Below are 17,132 nucleotides of genomic sequence, written 5' to 3'. Positions count from 1 at the left end.
TTCTTCCTCCCCCACTCCCCCTGCTTGTGTTCTCTCTCGCTGGCTGTCTCTATCTCTGTTGAATAAATAAAATCTTAAAAAAAAAAAAAAAAAAAAAAAAAAAAGAAATGCTGGAAGCCAGAAGCCAGTGAGCTAGTATATTCAAAGTGCTAAAAGAAGAAATAGTCAAACAAGATTCCTATATCTGGCAAAACTGTCCCTCAAAAGTTAGGGAGAAATTAAGACATTCTCATATAAACAAGAATGCTCAAGGGTGTTCAGCACTGTGAAATGAAAAGACAGAAAACAGTAATTCCAAAAACATGAAGAAATGAGGATCTCAATGAAGGTAACTGCATGGCAATTATAAAAGCTAGTACTGGGGCACCTGGGTGGCTCAGTTGGTTAAGCAACTGCCTTTGGCTCTGGTCATGATCCCAGGATCCTGGGATCAAGCCCTGCATCAGGCTCCCTGCTCTGAGGGGAGCCTGCTTCTTCCTCTGCCTGCAGCAACCCCTGCTTGTGCTCTCTCTGTCAAATAAATAAATCTTTTTTAAAAAATTAAATTAAAAAATAAAGAATGCCTACCTCATGTTTTGGGACATACAATGTATAAAGATTTAAGTCTGTGATATCAATAACCAAAGGTGTGGGGTTGGAGTTGTAAAAAAGCAGTTACTCTATGTTATTGATGTTAAGCTGGTATAAATTCAAATTAATGTTATAACTTTCGGTTGTTAAATGCAATCCCCAGGGTAACCACAAAGAATATAGCTCTAGAATATACAGAGTATGAAATGAGAAAGGAGTTTAAACATTTCACTACAAAAAATATCAACTAAACACAAAATAGTAATGCAAGAAATGAGGAACAAAATAGCTAGAAAACATATAGAAAACAATCAACAAAATGACAGAAGTCCCTCCTTATCACTAATTGCTTTAAATGTCTTAAACTCTCCAATCAAAACATAGATCAGAATAATAATAATCAGAATTATTAAAAAGACATAATCCAGGGATGCCTGGGTGGCCAGTTGGTTAAGCATCTGCCTTTGGCTCAGGTGATGATCCCAGGGTCCTGGGATCAAGTCCCTGTTTAGGCTCCTTGCTCAGTGGGGAGCCTGCCTCTCCCTCTGCTTGCTGCTCCCCCTGCTTGTGCTTTCTAGCTCTTTCTGATTTTAAATAAAATCTTAAAAAAAAAAAAAAGGCATAATCTAACTATATGCGGCCTTCAAGAGAATCACTTTAGATCCAAAAATAGATCAGATGAAAGTAAAAGAACAGGAAAAGATATTCCATGCAGTCACCAAAAGACCGTAGGGGTGGCTACACTAACATTATACAAAACAGACTGAATCTAAAAGGTTGCAAGTGACATTATATATTAATAAAACAGTCTGATACAGCAAGATAGAGCAAATATAAGCATTTACACACCTAATGGCAAACCATCAAAATATATTAAGCTAAAACTGTCAGAATTAAGGGCAGAAATAGTTCTACAGTAATAATTAGACACTTCAATACCCCACTCTCAATATTAGACAGAACAACCAAACAGGAGACAGATAAGAAAATGAAGAATTTAACACCACAATAAAACTAGACCTAACAGACATATACAAAACACCCTACCCAACAACATCAACATATACATTCTTTTCAAGTGCATGTGGGATATTTTCCAGGATAGACCATATGTTAGGCCACAGTTAAGTCTCAACAGACTAGGACGCCTGGGTGGCGCAGTCGGTTAAATTTCTGACTCTTGGTTTCAGCTCACGTAGTCATCTCATGGTCACTGGATCGAGCCCCGAGTCAGGCTCTGTGCTCAGTGAGGAGTCTGCTTGAGATTTGCTCTCCCTCTCTCTCTGCCCCTCCCACTCATGCTTGCTCTCTCTTGCTCTCTCTAAATAAATATTTAAAAAGAAAAAAAGTCTCAACAGACTTAAAAACACAGATTGAGCATACAAAATATCCTCTCCAACCACAACAGGTTGAAGTTCAAAACCAATAATACAAGTAAAATGGGAAAATTTACAAATTTGTGCAAATTAACACCCTCTTAAGTAAGCAAAGGACCAAAAAAGAAATCACAAGGGAAATTAGAAAATACGTAAGAGAAAAATGAAAGGAAAATACAACATAACGAAACTTATGGGACACAATAAAAGCAATGCTAAGGGGAAAATTTATAGCTATAAACACTTACCTATCATAAATAAAGAAGAGGGAAAATAAAGATGATCTCCCCAACAACAATGTAACATTACAACTTATGGAACTAGAAAAATAACAAACTAAACCCAAAGCAGACAGAGGAAAGGAAATAAAAAAGATTGGAACAGAAATTATAAAAATAGAGAACAGAAAAAGAACAAAGAAAAATTAACAGAACCAAAAGCTGATACTCTGAAATATCAACAAAACTGATAAAATTTTAGCTACAGAGACTAAGAAAAAAGAGGAAAAAACACTTCAATTACTAAAATAAAAAATGAAAGTGGAGACATTGCTGGTTCTACAGAAATGAACAGAACTATAACAGAGTACTATGATTAATTTTACACCACCAAATTGGATAACCTAGATGAAATGGACAATTTCCTAGAAACACCAAACCTACCAAAACTAAATTATGAAGAAATAGGGACACCTGGGTGGCTCAGTCAGTTAAGCATCTGACTTTGGTTCAAGTCATGATCTCAGGGTCCTGGGATCAAGCCCCTCACGGGGCTCTGCCTTCAGTGGGGAGTCTGTCTGTCCCTCTCCCTCTCCTCTAACCTCTCCCCCTCCCCCCTGCTCATGCTCTCTCTCTCAAATACATAAATCCTTAAATAAATAAATAAATAAATAAAAAGATAATGAAGAAATAGAAAGCCTGAATAGACCTATAACTGGTAAGAAGACTGAATCAGTAAACAAAACTCTGAAAAAGAAAAGTCCTGAACGTGATAGCTTTACTGGCGCTACAAAACATTTAAACAAAAATACCAATCTTTCTCAAACTTATACCCCATGATCAAGTAAAATTTATTCCTAGAATGCAAGGATGGTTCAACAAATGAAAATGAATCAACACAACACACATTAACAGAATGAAGGGAAAAAAATACAAATTGTCTCACAATTGATGCAGAAAGAGCATGTGACAAAATAAAACCACCTTTCATGATAAAAAACACTAACATGGCACATCATGGATGCAACTTGTAGACATTATACTAAATGAAATAAATAGAGACAGAAAGTAGAATGGTAGTTGCCAAAGATTGGGGGTAGGTGAGAATATGAATTATTGTTTAATGGGTATAGTGTTTCAATTTTACAAGAAAAGTGCAGATGGCTGCACATTATAAACATATTTATTATCACTGAACTGTACACTTAAAATGTACACTTAAATGGGTAAGATGGTAATTTTATGTGTTTTCTACCACTATTTTATTTTTTTAAAAGTCAAAATAAAGGATTTTCCAGAAGCACATTCTTTAGATGGAAGAATTCATCACCAGCAAACCAGCCCAGCAAGAAATATTGAAGGTATATATGTCAAGAAAAAAAAAATGACACCACACAGAAATCAGAGTCTACCCAAAGGAATGAAGAGTACTAGAAATGTAAATATCTCAATGTACCAATTATAAATATACTGCCTCTCGACTCCAAATCCACTTCTCTCTACCCTGCTTTGTGATAATGAAGCTGGTACCTGTAAACATTTCTTCTCTGCCAGCTGACAAAATGTTAACCTTTATCAGCAGATGGCACCAGAGAAATACTCCAGACAGAAGTGGATTCTCTTCCCCTCAGTGTGCTCTAACCTGCTGGTTCCAGTGGAGGACAGTGGTGTGCAAAACAACCAATGGCCCTCTCCCCAGGCACCAACTTCCTATCAAGTCTCAGTGACACATATACAACCCCATGGGTAGTTTCCCAGAAAATTCTGTCAGCACCCCTGAGGGCAGGTGCCCAGCAAGTTTCAGCAGCACTCCTACGGGCCAAACGAATTATGCCAGTGTCCCCGCTGGCTTCTTAGCCAGGTTCAGAAAAAGGCAGCCTAGTGACTTTTCTCAGCACCCCAAAAGGGGGCTTCCTGCTTGACAGCAAAAATATGTGGCACCTCAAACTTTTCCATCATCCAGTGTAACGCACCCTCTCCAACAAGATCTGAATCTCAGCCTTGAAGTTAGAAAATGAGGCATTTTCCAAATTTGTTCTATTCCTGCTACTGTGCCTCAGGCCTAGAGGTAGTGGCTGCTCCCTCTACCTGCTATTGTGTATACTTTGAAGTTCTCTTTCCCCCTTAGGGTTAATTCTCTGTTACTGGTTAATAATTCTTTATATTAAATCTTCCCTGTTCAAATTACTGCGTGGTTTCTGACCTCTGACTGATATAGAATTGATACTGGTAGTGGTCACAGTAAACAGACCTACAAAGATGGGATTTGGAGACTGGCTTGGTTGTACCTTCTGGCTTACACAGGAAATAGGATACTAGTAATCCCTGGCATGCAGTGGCACTGCAATTCATCAAGCTATCAACTGTGGTTGACTGTGATGAAGTGCCAAATGAAGCAAGTGCCTTGGGACCCCAAGTGGCTGTTGTACTTGACTGTTATGGCAGCAGTGATAACTACAAGGTCTGTTACATGAGATGGATTCTCTGTGTGTTCTTGAACAAGTACACAGGAAAATAAGTTCAAGTTCATTAACTGTCAGATTAAATCACAGTCTGAGGGGGCGCCTGGGTGGCTCAGTCAGTTAAGTGTCTGCCTTTGGCTCAGGTCATGATCCCAGGGTCCTAGCATCGAACCCTGCATCGGGCTCCTTACTCAGTAGGGAGCCTGCTTCTCCCTCTCCCTCTGCCTGCTGCTCTCCCTGCTTGTGCTCTCTCTCTCAAATAAAATCTTCAAAAAAAAAAAAATCACAATCTGAAAAAAACCACTTTCATACAGTATTTTAAAAATTACAAAAAAATCTCTTAATTCTTAAAACCACAGTTTGATATTGCTAAAAATCAAATGCAAAATTTTATTGTGCAAATAGCTGAATGATAACATTAGATGAATTCATAGTCTAACCAAGTTTCTCATCCGAAAGTAAGAGCAATGACTAGGAAAAAAAAATGGGACCCTGAAATTTGAAATGGAAACGTGGTTAAATCAGAATGAAAAAAATAATGTCAAACCTCCAGTGCCAGTAACCTACCCTTTTGTATCTAAACAGAGAAACTTTCCTTTGCTTGAAAGTCCTGTGATATCATATGCTCAGCAAATGACTTGAAGGAAGATGCTCATTCTCCTCAAGACCAACTACAATCATTCCTGTTGACACTAGACCCATAACTAGGTTCAAATCTCAGCATGTTATAGAGGAACAGGTACACACATAACCCAGGAGGAAACAGCTTACACACTGAAAAAGGCCAAAATCGTGTTAATATATAAAGGAAAAAACCTAGGGCACATGTGTGAAAATAGATGCTAATACAGGTATATTAGACCAAGGAGGTTAGAATTCATTAATATGAATGAGCTTCTACAGATTCTGAATTTGATACAATAACTTGTGCAGCTGAAGTTGGCTCACACTTGTTGCCTGAAACATACTCAACAATATAGCTGTAATCATCAAGGAAATGCAAATCAAAATTATTCTAACACTGACAATGAATATTTAATGAGATTAAGATCCTAAAGTTTCACTGGCATTATGTGAAAGAGGAAATGCAAAGGCTTAGGGAGACAGGAATATTGAAGTGGATTTATCCTCTGCAATCTATACACCTACTACCCAACTGAATTCCCTGAGAAGGCCCAGAAGACACTATAATTAGTGAGGGAAGCACCACATACTTGAAAAGCTGTGTGGCTGCTCTCTTTTTTAAATCCCTTATGACTTCAGGGCATGTCACCACTGTGATGGGCTCCCTGATTTCACTGAGGATGATGGGATCCCAAAGTAGCAGAGGCCAAGTGGCAGCACTTAACTCCAAAGATAAGGGCAGCAGGGACGTACCGGTAATCAGAATGCTTTGGCCCGCAGGGATCTTTGGCAGTGGCTAATTGATCACGATGTTCCTAGGAATGAAATAGATGGGCAGTTTAATCTATATAACAGAAAATGTCTATATCTGGTGGCCCAAAACCGACTTGAGTCATCACAGTGAAAGTCACAGACATTTGCCCAGTTTCCAGACCTGGTCAATTCACAGACCCATGACTGAGTCCACCTGAAGGAGGGCTTGCACCATTACCACAACTACACACCATAAATCTTTCTCCAAGCCTTCCCGAGGGAAGGGACTACAGCCATAAGGTAGAACAGTGGTTTTCAAGCAGGGGCAATTTTGCTCCCCAAATCTAGAAAATCTGGCAATATCTACAGGCATTTTTGGTAATCACAACTGGGGAGCTGTACTGACATCTAGTGGGTAGAGGCCAGGGATGCTGTGAGACATCCAACAATGTACACTACAGTCAGTACAACAGCTTAAAAGCCCCTCCATAATTTAGTTATCTCCCTGATCATTCATCTCCTACTACTCACTACCTTGCTCACCCACCTTCAGCTACCACCTCTTTGCTGTTCATAAAATACACAGCATTCACCTGCCTCACAACCTTTAGCCCTGTTGTTCCCTCTACCTGGAATTTCCCTATTCTGAGATATCCACATGGCTGGCTTTCTCATTTCCTTCAGATTTTTGCTTAAATGCCCCTATTTAAAATTGCAATGCCCCTTCCACCATAGCACAATGCATCCTCTTTTTCTGCTTTATGTTTCTCTATAGTAGTGTTCCATTTTAAATGCTCTACATTCATTATTTGATTAACAGTTCTCTCTCCCATCAACAGACTATAAACTGTGTAAGAAAAGAAATGTTCTCCCATTTTATTCATTACCGTATCCTCAGTTCCTACAATGGTTCCTTGTACATAACAGACACTCAAACATTTGTTGAATGGAAGCATGAACTGTGACTGGATGGAAATTAGGGATGTGGAGCCCTGAGGAATTCTAAGATGACTCCTAAAGTGGTTATCTGCTTTTATCTGCCCAGTACCCCATTCTTCTGAAAAGTCACTTCTGATCATCAAATATTTCAAACACTTTTGCTTTTAAAAAATGTGACAATATTTTCAATGTAGGTAAATCTACTATTCTTTTGAATTATCTTTTTTTGGTTTATGCTCAAAAAGGCTTTCCCTGTATCTAGATGTTTGTTATATTTACCTGTATTTCTTTTGGGGATTAGGGTTGTTGTTGTTTTTTTTTCTTTTTGAAAATTTTATTTATTTATTTGACAGAGAGAGAGAGCACAAGCAGGGGGAGCAGCAAGCAGAGGGAGATGGAGGGAGAAGCAGGGCCCCTCCTGAGCAAGGAGCCTGATGTTGGGCTCGATCCCAGGACCCTGGGATCATGACCTGAGCAGGAGGCAGGCACTTAACCAACTGAGCCACCCAGGTGCCCCATCCTTTGGGGGAACAATTTCATTTTCTTATATCCATATATTCAATCCCTATAAATGTGTTTTAGCATCTGGAGGAAAAGATCTAACTTTATTTCTTGCCCAAATGACCAGCAAACTGTCCAAACACAATTTAAAGAATAACTTTATTCTATAACTATATTCTTATATATAGACATGAATCTCTTTATTTGTAATAATTTAAGTGCTCCTATAGCAGAATTATATTCAAGATCCTATAGGACAAGGTACCCACCATTCCCCCACTCCTCCACTTCTCCCATTATTCTTCTAATTCAAAACTGTTTTGGTTAGCTATCTTTCACATAGTTATAATTCCTACTGAACTTCATCAGTTTTCTCAAAGTTTACCCTCCTCACCATCAAAAAGAAAATCCTGTTGGATGTAATATTATTTTCATGGGACATGTATTTTTATTACACGGGATTTTCCCATCCAGGAATATGGCATATCACTTTTTTTTTTTTCCCAAGAGCCATCAAAGCATAATGGTTACAGATTCTCTGGAGTTTGGAGTCACACAGCCTGAGTGGGATCCAATACCATTATTCCTTATTCTAGCACCTATATCACTTAGACAAGGCACTTTACCTCTCTGTTACCCTCACTGTATTATAAGGTGATTTTCTGGATTGAGTTAAGACAGGTACTTAAAACAATGCTCATAAAGACTAGTTGTTGTTGTCACTATTACTATTATTATTAATTACCATGTCCTTAAGTAAATTCTTGTCAACTCCCATATTTCTTAGGTTTATCCCAACGAATTTAGTTTTGTATTACTTTGTGAATCAATCTTTTTTTATTTTCCTACTACTTACAAAGTTATTATATTTTATAGGATTTTTAAAAAATATTTTAATATTGTAACTAGACATTTTACTATCCCATTATAATCTTAGTACATTTTTTTTCCTTTCCTCCAGATTGCTTTCATTTTTGAATTTTTACTTCTTAGCCCTAAAATATTTTCTACTGATACTCTTGAGATTTCCAGGCAAATAAATGTATAGTCAGAAAATAATCATAATTTTGTTCTCCAACTTTCCAAGATTTACACCTCTCATTTCTTTTCCTCATCTAACTATATTGCCCTAGAACTTCCAGAACAGTAATAAATAATTATGGTAATAACAGGCATCCTTCCTAAATTTCAAGGATGACTGCTGGATTCTAACACATTTTATTATGTGAAAGACCCTATATTCTTAGTTTTGTGAAAAGAGACTTTATTAACAGAAAATGATTACTAAATATATCAAGGTCTTTATTAGCATCTTGATATAAGAACTTTTCTATTTTGGCAAATATTGTTAAAAACATGAAAACGGACTGTTCTTCAATGGTACAAAGAAAGATTAGAAACTTGGGCTGTTCTTTGACATTAATTGCCATTTCTTAAATGGTTATTGGCCTTTCCAAGGTTTTCTACCTCTTGAATCAATTTTGTAACTTATTTCAGAAAATTTTCCATTTCACCTAAAGGACTGAGTTAATTATACTTCAAAAAGTCCAACATATTATCCCCAAACTATTTGTGGTTATAGCTATTCTTCTCCTTAACGCTATTTCTGTTTTCCTTTCTTTTCCTCAACTAAACTCGTAACTTGTTTACTCTATTGGTCACTTTATAAGGAATCAGCTCCTACTTTTATCAGTCCATACATTTTCTACATAATTAATTTTTTCTCACACATTATTCTCAACTTTATTCTTTCCTTGTGCTTTCCTCAGGTTTATTTCATTGTTCTAACATATACAGTTAAATATGCAATTCTTTTCTTTCTAACGTTAAAGTATTTAATGCAAACTATTTTCTTTACGGTATAGCCTGCTCACATGCCAAGTTGTGATATGGTTTGCTCTGTTACATTCTACTATGATTATTAAGGTATGACTGACATATTCACTGTTATATTCTCAACAGTTTGTAATTGAAGGCAGCTTCAACTTGTTTAACCCAAAAATTACTTACAAGTTCTAAAATTTCCAAATGGTTGGTGTGTTTTAATTGACTTTACTTATGTCACCTTTACTGCACTGTGGTCAAAGAATGTAGTCTCTAAATTTTAAGATTTTAAAATATGCATTTTTTTCTGGAAGTATGAATTATGTCTCAATTATGATTAAATTCTATAAATGTTCCATGAAAGTGTAAAAGATGATAATGTTTTCCTAAGTGTACCAAGTTCAACTGAACTTCAGTTCCTCTAAACTGCTAAAACTTTTGTTTTATATCTACCAATACAAGATTTTGTGATACGTAATGATTCGTGGCAGTTACATCCTCAGTGTGAATTATGGCTTCTATAAACAAAGTCAGAAATTTCTGACAACTACTTTTGCCATGAATAGCTTTGTTTTAATATTAAAATTCTCATTTTTGCTGCATTTGCAAATCTGACACATTGGTATCCTTTTATTTTTAACTTTTATTAGTTTCATTTCATTTTAGATTTCTAAGTAACAAAGTAGAGATGACATTCAACATGAGAATCTTTGTCATTTAACCTTTTTAAATGGTTAGATTAAATGGTTAGATTCAAATGAATCTAATTATGAATGTGAAAAATACTTACAGGACACAGATTCCTACACTGGGTAGAAATTTCAAAGACTCCTTCTAAATCTAAAATTTAAGATGATACAACTTTAAAAAGTGGTCAAGTGTTAGGGTCTCTAAATACCATTTCCCACTAAAAGGAACCAGACCTCCTGGGAAAAATGGCTGATTTCAGGTCTGGAGTAGGATTTATACAGATGAGCCTGATTCATCCTGCACCAGGAAACAAGGAAGTTATCAAAGACTACTGGAGTCATGACAAAATGACTCAAGAGCTAACATAAAAAGGCTTTTACCCAACAAACATGGCATAATAGACTAACTTACAATAAATATACAAATCTATTTATAATGATTTATCATATCACCTTTACTTCCCTTACTCCAAATAACAATCCTCATTGGTCATTTGTGGAGGCTACCAAGTCCTCAACTCACTCTCAAAAATGACAAAAGAATCAAGCGTTTATCTTGTCTTTACCTTGCCTTTTTTTCTATCTTGTCTTTGTCTTATATTAACATATTTCAAGGTAATAAAGAAACCAAATGTTGGTTGATAAGGGAAAGCTCTCTACAAAATAATCATAACTACCAGACACTGGAGAAATAAAAGATTTAGGAAATCATCATTTTATAATCTCTAATAAAATAGTGAATCAAGAAATAATTATCGGGATGCCTGGCTGGTTCACTCCATGGAGAGTGTGACGCTTGATCTCAGGGTTGTGGGTTCAAGCCCCGCACTGGATACAGAGGTTACTTAAGGAATATAATCTTTAAAAAAAAAGAAAAAAGAAAAAAAAAAAGAAATAACTATCAATGAACGCTAAAACTATTCAGGTCAAAAACTGAAGGGGAGGGGCACCTCGACAACTGAGTAGATTAAGTGTCCGACTCTTGGTTTCAGCTCAGGTCCTGATCTCAGGGAGATCAGGGAGCCCCATGTCAGGCTCCATGCTCACCAAGGTGTCTACTTAAGATTCTCTCCCCTGGCTGGCGAGGGGGGGGAGGGGGGGCGCCTGGTGGCTCAGTCAGTTAAGCATCTGCCTTCAACTCAGGTTATGATCCCAGGGTCCTGGGATCAAGCCCCACACTGGGCTCCCTGCTCAGTAGAAAGCCTGCTTCTCCCTCTCTTCTGCTGTTCTCCCTGCTTGTGCTCTATCTAAAATAAATAAATAAAATCTTAAAAAAAAAAAAAAAATCTTAAAAAAAAAAAAAAAAAAAAGAAAAGATTCTCTCTCCTGGGACTCCTGGGTGGCTCAGTCCATTAGGCATCTGCCTTCAGCTCAGGTCATGATCCCAGGATCCTGGGACCAAGTCCCACATTGGGCTCCCTGCCCAGTAGAAAGCCTGCTCCTCCCTCTGCCTGACACTCCCCCTGCTTGTGTGTGCGCTCTCATTCTCTCTCTCTCTCTCTCTAACAAATAAAATCTTTAAAAAAAAAAAAAAAAAGGATTCTCTCTCCCTCTTCCTCTGCCCCTCCCCTGCTCACTCTCACTCTTGCACTCTAATTCCCTCTCTCAAATAAATAAATAAATCCTTTAAAAAAAAACTGAAGAGGAACTTTTAAATATATGGATTAGGCTGACATCACCTGAACAAGGACGAACGTGATGGTTCCATTAGTGGTATCATAGGAAGAACGCAGTACCACCTATGAAGAATTCTTTCAAAAAAATTGAACCTGAACCTAATTACACTTCTACAAGTTAGAAGAAACATGAAGAACAGAGGAACATGTTCAATGACATCAGAATATAAGCAGCAAAGCCCAGGATGCAGGAAATGCCGCAGAACAAATCATCCAGCGTCTTCCAAAAATAAATGGCAGTTTTTAAAATGGGGAGATTTACTGATTAAAAGAGGCTTAAAAGACGTAACAACCCACAAACCTTGTTTTAGCTACTAACTCTGTGAAACAAGTAAGAAAGTTGTACTAATATTAGGTGACATTAAGGAATCATGTTGATTTTGTTCAGTGTGATAATGGTATTATGATTTTTTTAAAAAAGAAACTCCATGTGTTAGAGATTCATACTTTGCGTATTAATAGGTGAAATGAAATATGTCTATAATTTGCTTTAAAATATTATAGGGAAAGACATGTGAGAGGAATAAATAAAAGGCAGAAAGTTGATGACTGTTAAAGAAGACAAATGACAAGTACATGACCATTAGTTGAACTATTTGCTCTACATCTATAGTTTAAAATTTCTATAACACAGGCTTTAAAAAAGTAATCTATTAGAAACCTCTTAAAAACAGAGTTGTACTCCTCACACAAAACAAGCAGCTTTTTTTCTATATAACTTGTCACTTACAACAACCCTGAAAATAACTATTTTGGGGCCTTTCTGTATTCTTTTCTTCCAACAAATGACAACTAAACAAATAAAGCAAATCTTCCTTTGTTACTAGATACAACACCCTTTTCTTCTTGTTCATAATGATCATATACTGCTTCATTAAAATTTATTTTCCATATATAAAAATAACAGTGAGGAGAATATCTACTTCTCTTATACGTTAAGACATCAAACATGAAGAAAAACTGAAGGATGGTAAGCATGCATATTTTCTGTAACTATCTTTAGAGAAATATGTCAACTCTGACATAAATTCTATGAAAAATCATATGAAGATGATACAAAAAAGCAAGAAAGTTACAATGATATAATGGAATTCAAGAAAAAACATAGTCAATTTCAGGGGAACAAAAGGGTTGAATGAAAGGAATAATTGGAGCAAACATTTGCTTCTTAAATAATTCAAGTGTCACACAGAATGGAAGGCAAGAAAAAGGTAATGTTCACATTCACTTCCCAACAATGACTTCCAAGGCTACCATGACACTCCCCAATTTCTCCCCTTTGCTTGTAGAAATCACCCCCTAGTGTATGCTAGAACTTCCTGTGCACTAACCTACTGAAACCTACTAAGTAGATCTTTATTTCTATTTTATCTGTAAGGAAACAAAAACCATGTTAATGGTAAGGACCAAGGCCAAAACTTACTATGATAGTGGTTCCTACTCGGCAATCCTCCACCTAATCTATTTCAGAAGGTCTGGACAGACAGGGATTAGACATTTGTGTACTGTAAAGGAGCAGGGATAGAATTCCCTCAGGGGATTCTGAAGTATATTGCTAATTAAAAACGAATCACCAAGATATGTTTTCTCCTGGGTCCCCTGCTGCTATCTATCTGCTGATTCCCACAAAATTAAATTTGTGTCTGTATATGTGTGTGTGTGTTCACAGCCTCAATCTCAATTTCTGCTCTTTGAAAAACAATGTTAAGAAAATGAAGATGAGCCACAGACTAGAAAATATTCACAAAACACACATCTAATAAAGGATTTGTATCCAAAATACATAAATAACTCAAAACACAAGAAAACTTACATTACCCAGAAATCCCACTCCTAATTATTTACCCAAAAGAAAGACATGCTTATACAAAAACCTATAGATGAGGAATTGAGACTTTCTTCTGTTAAAAAGAAAATGTTACTGAAGACAATGTTCAGTACATTACTCAGTGTCTCCTACTGGAGTCACATCTGAACCTACTTTTAGGGTCAGTGCTAGAATATGCTGTTTCTTCACAGATGCAGTAATGTTTGCTCTACATGATAACGGGACATACTTAATCATATTCTCTGATCAGTCACAACATTAGAGTTATCACATCTGTATTTTCCTTTACCATGGTCCTTAATTCTTTTAATCTTTATCTTTTTGTAAACTACCTCAAACTCTTTGTGGAAAGTTAAACCTGAACAAATACATATAAAGAAACTGTTACCAACATAATAAGCTTTCCCGTCCTATTAATTCCTTCTCGGGAATGATGCTTTTTTTTTTTCTTTTTTCTTTAAGTTTTTATTTATTTAAGTAAACTCCACACTTCACATAAGGCTCAAACCCACAACCCCAAGATCAAGAGTCACATGCTCTTCCGACTGAGTCAGCCGGGTGCACCATTTCTTTTTCCTCTTGTATACTTTGTTTTAAAATTTTGGAAATAGCTATTAAGGGTAGTACAGTTGACCCTTGAGCAACACGGGTATGAACTGCACAGGTACACTTATACACTTTTTCAATAAATACAGTACAGTACTGCAAATGTATTCTCTCTACCTTATGATTTTCTAAAAATTTTCTTTTCGGGGCGCCTGGGTGGCTCAGCCAGTTGAGCGACTGACTCTTGATTTCTGCTCGGGTCATGATCTCAGGGTCGTGCAATGGAGAGCTGTGTCAGGCTCTGAGCTCCACACTGGGCATGGAGCCTGTTTAAGATTCTCTCCTTCTCCCTCTACCCCTCTCCCCACCCCTCCCCCCACCTCTCACAGTCTCTCGCTCTCTAAAAAATATATACACATATTTTCTTTTCTCTAGCTTACTTTATTGTTAACTGTATAATACATAATACGTATAACATACAAAATACGTGTTAATCAACTGTTTATGTTATCAGTAAGACTTCCAGTCAACAGTAGGGTATTAGTAATTAAGTTTTAGGGGAGTCAAAAGTTATAGGCAGGGGTACCTGGCTGCCTCAGTCGGAAAAGCATGAGACTCTTGATCTTGGGGTTGTGAGTTCAAGCCCCACACTGGGTGTAGAGATTACTTAAAAATAAATAAATAAGGGGCATCTGGGTTGCTCAGTCGGTTAAGCATCTGCCTTTGGCTCAGGTCATGATCCTGGGGTCCTGGGATTGAGCCCTACATTGGGCTCCCTGCTCAGTGGGGACCCTGCTTCTCCCTCTCCCTCTGCTATTCCCCCTGCTTGTGCTTTCTTTTTTTTTTTTAAGATTTTATTTATTTATTTGACAGAGATAGAGACAGCCAGCGAGAGAGGGAACACAAGCAGGGGGAGTGGGAGAGGAAGACGCAGGCTCCCAGCAGAGGAGCCTGAGGTGGGGCTCGATCCCATAATGCTGGGATCACGCCCTGAGCTGAAGGCAGGCGCTTAACCGCTGTGCCACCCAGGCGCCCCATGCTTGTGCTTTCTTGCTCTCTCCCACTCTCCATCAAATAAATAAAATCATTAATTAATTAATATTTTTTAAAAAGCCAGAGGCAGATTTTTGACTGTGAGGGGACCAGTGCGCCTAACCCCAATGTTATTCAAGGACCAATTACACATACATATGATAAAGCTGAATGTATAACTTAGGCACAGTAAGAGACTAACACCAATAATAGAACAATTATAGCACTATACTGTAATAAAAGTTAAGTGAATGTGGTCTCTCAAAATATAGTACTGTATTCACCCTTCTTGTGTTGATATGAGATGATCAAATGCCTATGTGAAAGAGATGAAATGAGATGAACAACCTAGGCATTGTAACAGCGTTAAGCTACTACTGACTTCCTGACAATACATCAGAAGGAGGATCATCTGCTTCCGGATGGACCGCGGTTGACTGTGGGTAACTGAAACCACAGAAAGCAAAACCACAGATTTGGGGCAGGGTGGACTATTGTGTTGGTTTTGTAATTCCCTCCTACTATGCTCAACTTTTAAAACCTCCTACTACAATCAACTTTTAATAAAGTCTTGTTTAAAAGTTATAACCTGGGGAGCATCTGATTTGGTTAGTCAGCAGAGCATGTAACTCTTGATCTCAAGGTTTTAAGTTCAAGCTCCACACTGAGTGTAGAGAAAAATCTTAAAAGTCACAACCTAGAGGCACCTGGGTGGCTCAGTCGTTAAGTATCTGCCTTCGGCTCAGGGCGTGATCCCAAGGTCCTGGGATTGAGCCCCGCATCAGGCTCCCGCCTCCCCTGGGAGCCTGCTTCTTCCCCTCCCATTCCCCCGGCTTGTGTTCCCTCTCTCACTGGCTGTCTCTCTCTCTGTCAAATAAATAAAATCTTTAAAAAGAAAAAAAAAAAAAAGGCACAACCTGGTCTCAACTGTGCTGGGTGGAATTAAGCAAAGATTCTATCTCTACATTCAGGCTGCAGGGCCAAGCAGGACCCCCACCAAGGCTAGCATGGCAGTAGCAAAGTCAATCAGAAAAAACCTCTCCCATGAAGGAAAAGTACATTTCTAAGAGGAGAGTCAGAGCTGTGATGCAACTTGCTTCTTGCCACAGGAAGAGAATCTGAATTATTATTAAGAGAGCCAAATTGTTACCATATTGATGAACAGATTTTCATTTCTGAAGATAAATCAGTCTCCGGTATATAGAATGAACAGGAGAGGAAACAATGGGCGGGGGGAGAGGGGGAGAAAAGTTTTATTTTAAAGGCAAGGAAAGTAAGAGAAAGCAAACAAAACGAGTACCATAACTAGGCTGGTATCAGTAGCAATAAAATCTTAAAAATCATATCTGAGGTAATCTCAATAAGATTCACCAATTAAAACTGGAATGATCAGGGAAAGAGAAGAAGCAAGATGACTCTGAGGTTTCTAACTTGGGTGACTAGAAGACAATAACTAAAAGAATACAGAAAGAAAAACAGGGAGAGAAGGAATGGGGCGCTGTTTGTGAAAGCAAGTACTTACAAGAGGAATAGAGAGTCCATTTTAGCCACACTGAATTAGCAATATCTGCTAGACAGTACAATACAAGTCAAATTATACATCTGGAAATACAGATTTTGAGTTTTAGACACACACACAAAAAGAAGCACAGAAGTAGAAAGGAAATCACAATGTATTTAATGGGTAGTTTTAAAACTACTGTAGGAGATTACCCAAGAAAAACACAGGCCAAGGAAACAACACTTACTGGGCATGCAAAAAGAGTCAAAGATGACCAAAAAGAAGCAATTCCAGAAAAGAACCATGAGAATGCCATCTTATAAATAAGGGAGAAGTTTCAAGGAGGGAACAGGCAATAGGGTCAGATATCTAAGAGAAATCAAATAAAAGCTAGCTCTGAAAAGCATCCGGTAGACTTGGAAATTATTAGGTCATTTCAGTGATCTTAAAGAGAATTTCAGTGGGGAAACAGAAGGAAAAGCCAGATGTGAGTTAGGAGTAAGTGAAAAACACAAGCAATAAGAGTCTCAAAAAAGTCTAATTTCAAAAAGTTTATCTCAGTTCAAACTATAGTCTGTAACCTTCCTGGTGAA

At 37.5% G+C, this 17,132-nt stretch overlaps 1 protein-coding gene across 7 annotated transcripts in view; it reads right to left on the bottom strand.

Annotated features, from left to right (window-relative positions):
* The window catches only part of ZMYM4 (zinc finger MYM-type containing 4), a 142,213-nt gene that overhangs the window by 110,990 nt on the left and 14,091 nt on the right, over window positions 1-17,132 (bottom strand). For 3 of the 7 annotated variants that reach the window (XM_057305389.1, XM_026516702.4, XM_057305390.1), the window contains exon 2: window positions 6,004-6,065. The exons of the other annotated variants lie outside the window; for them this stretch is intronic. The gene's annotated coding sequence lies outside the window, so the exon portion shown is untranslated. The remainder of the gene's footprint in view (window positions 1-6,003; window positions 6,066-17,132) is intronic. 7 annotated transcript variants of the gene reach the window in all.

Source organism: Ursus arctos, unplaced genomic scaffold (assembly GCF_023065955.2).
Source record: "Ursus arctos isolate Adak ecotype North America unplaced genomic scaffold, UrsArc2.0 scaffold_32, whole genome shotgun sequence".
NCBI classification, from domain to species: Eukaryota; Metazoa; Chordata; class Mammalia; order Carnivora; family Ursidae; genus Ursus; species Ursus arctos.
Note: the sequence above shows the minus strand (reverse complement) of the source record. Positions and strands in the feature narration are given on the sequence as shown.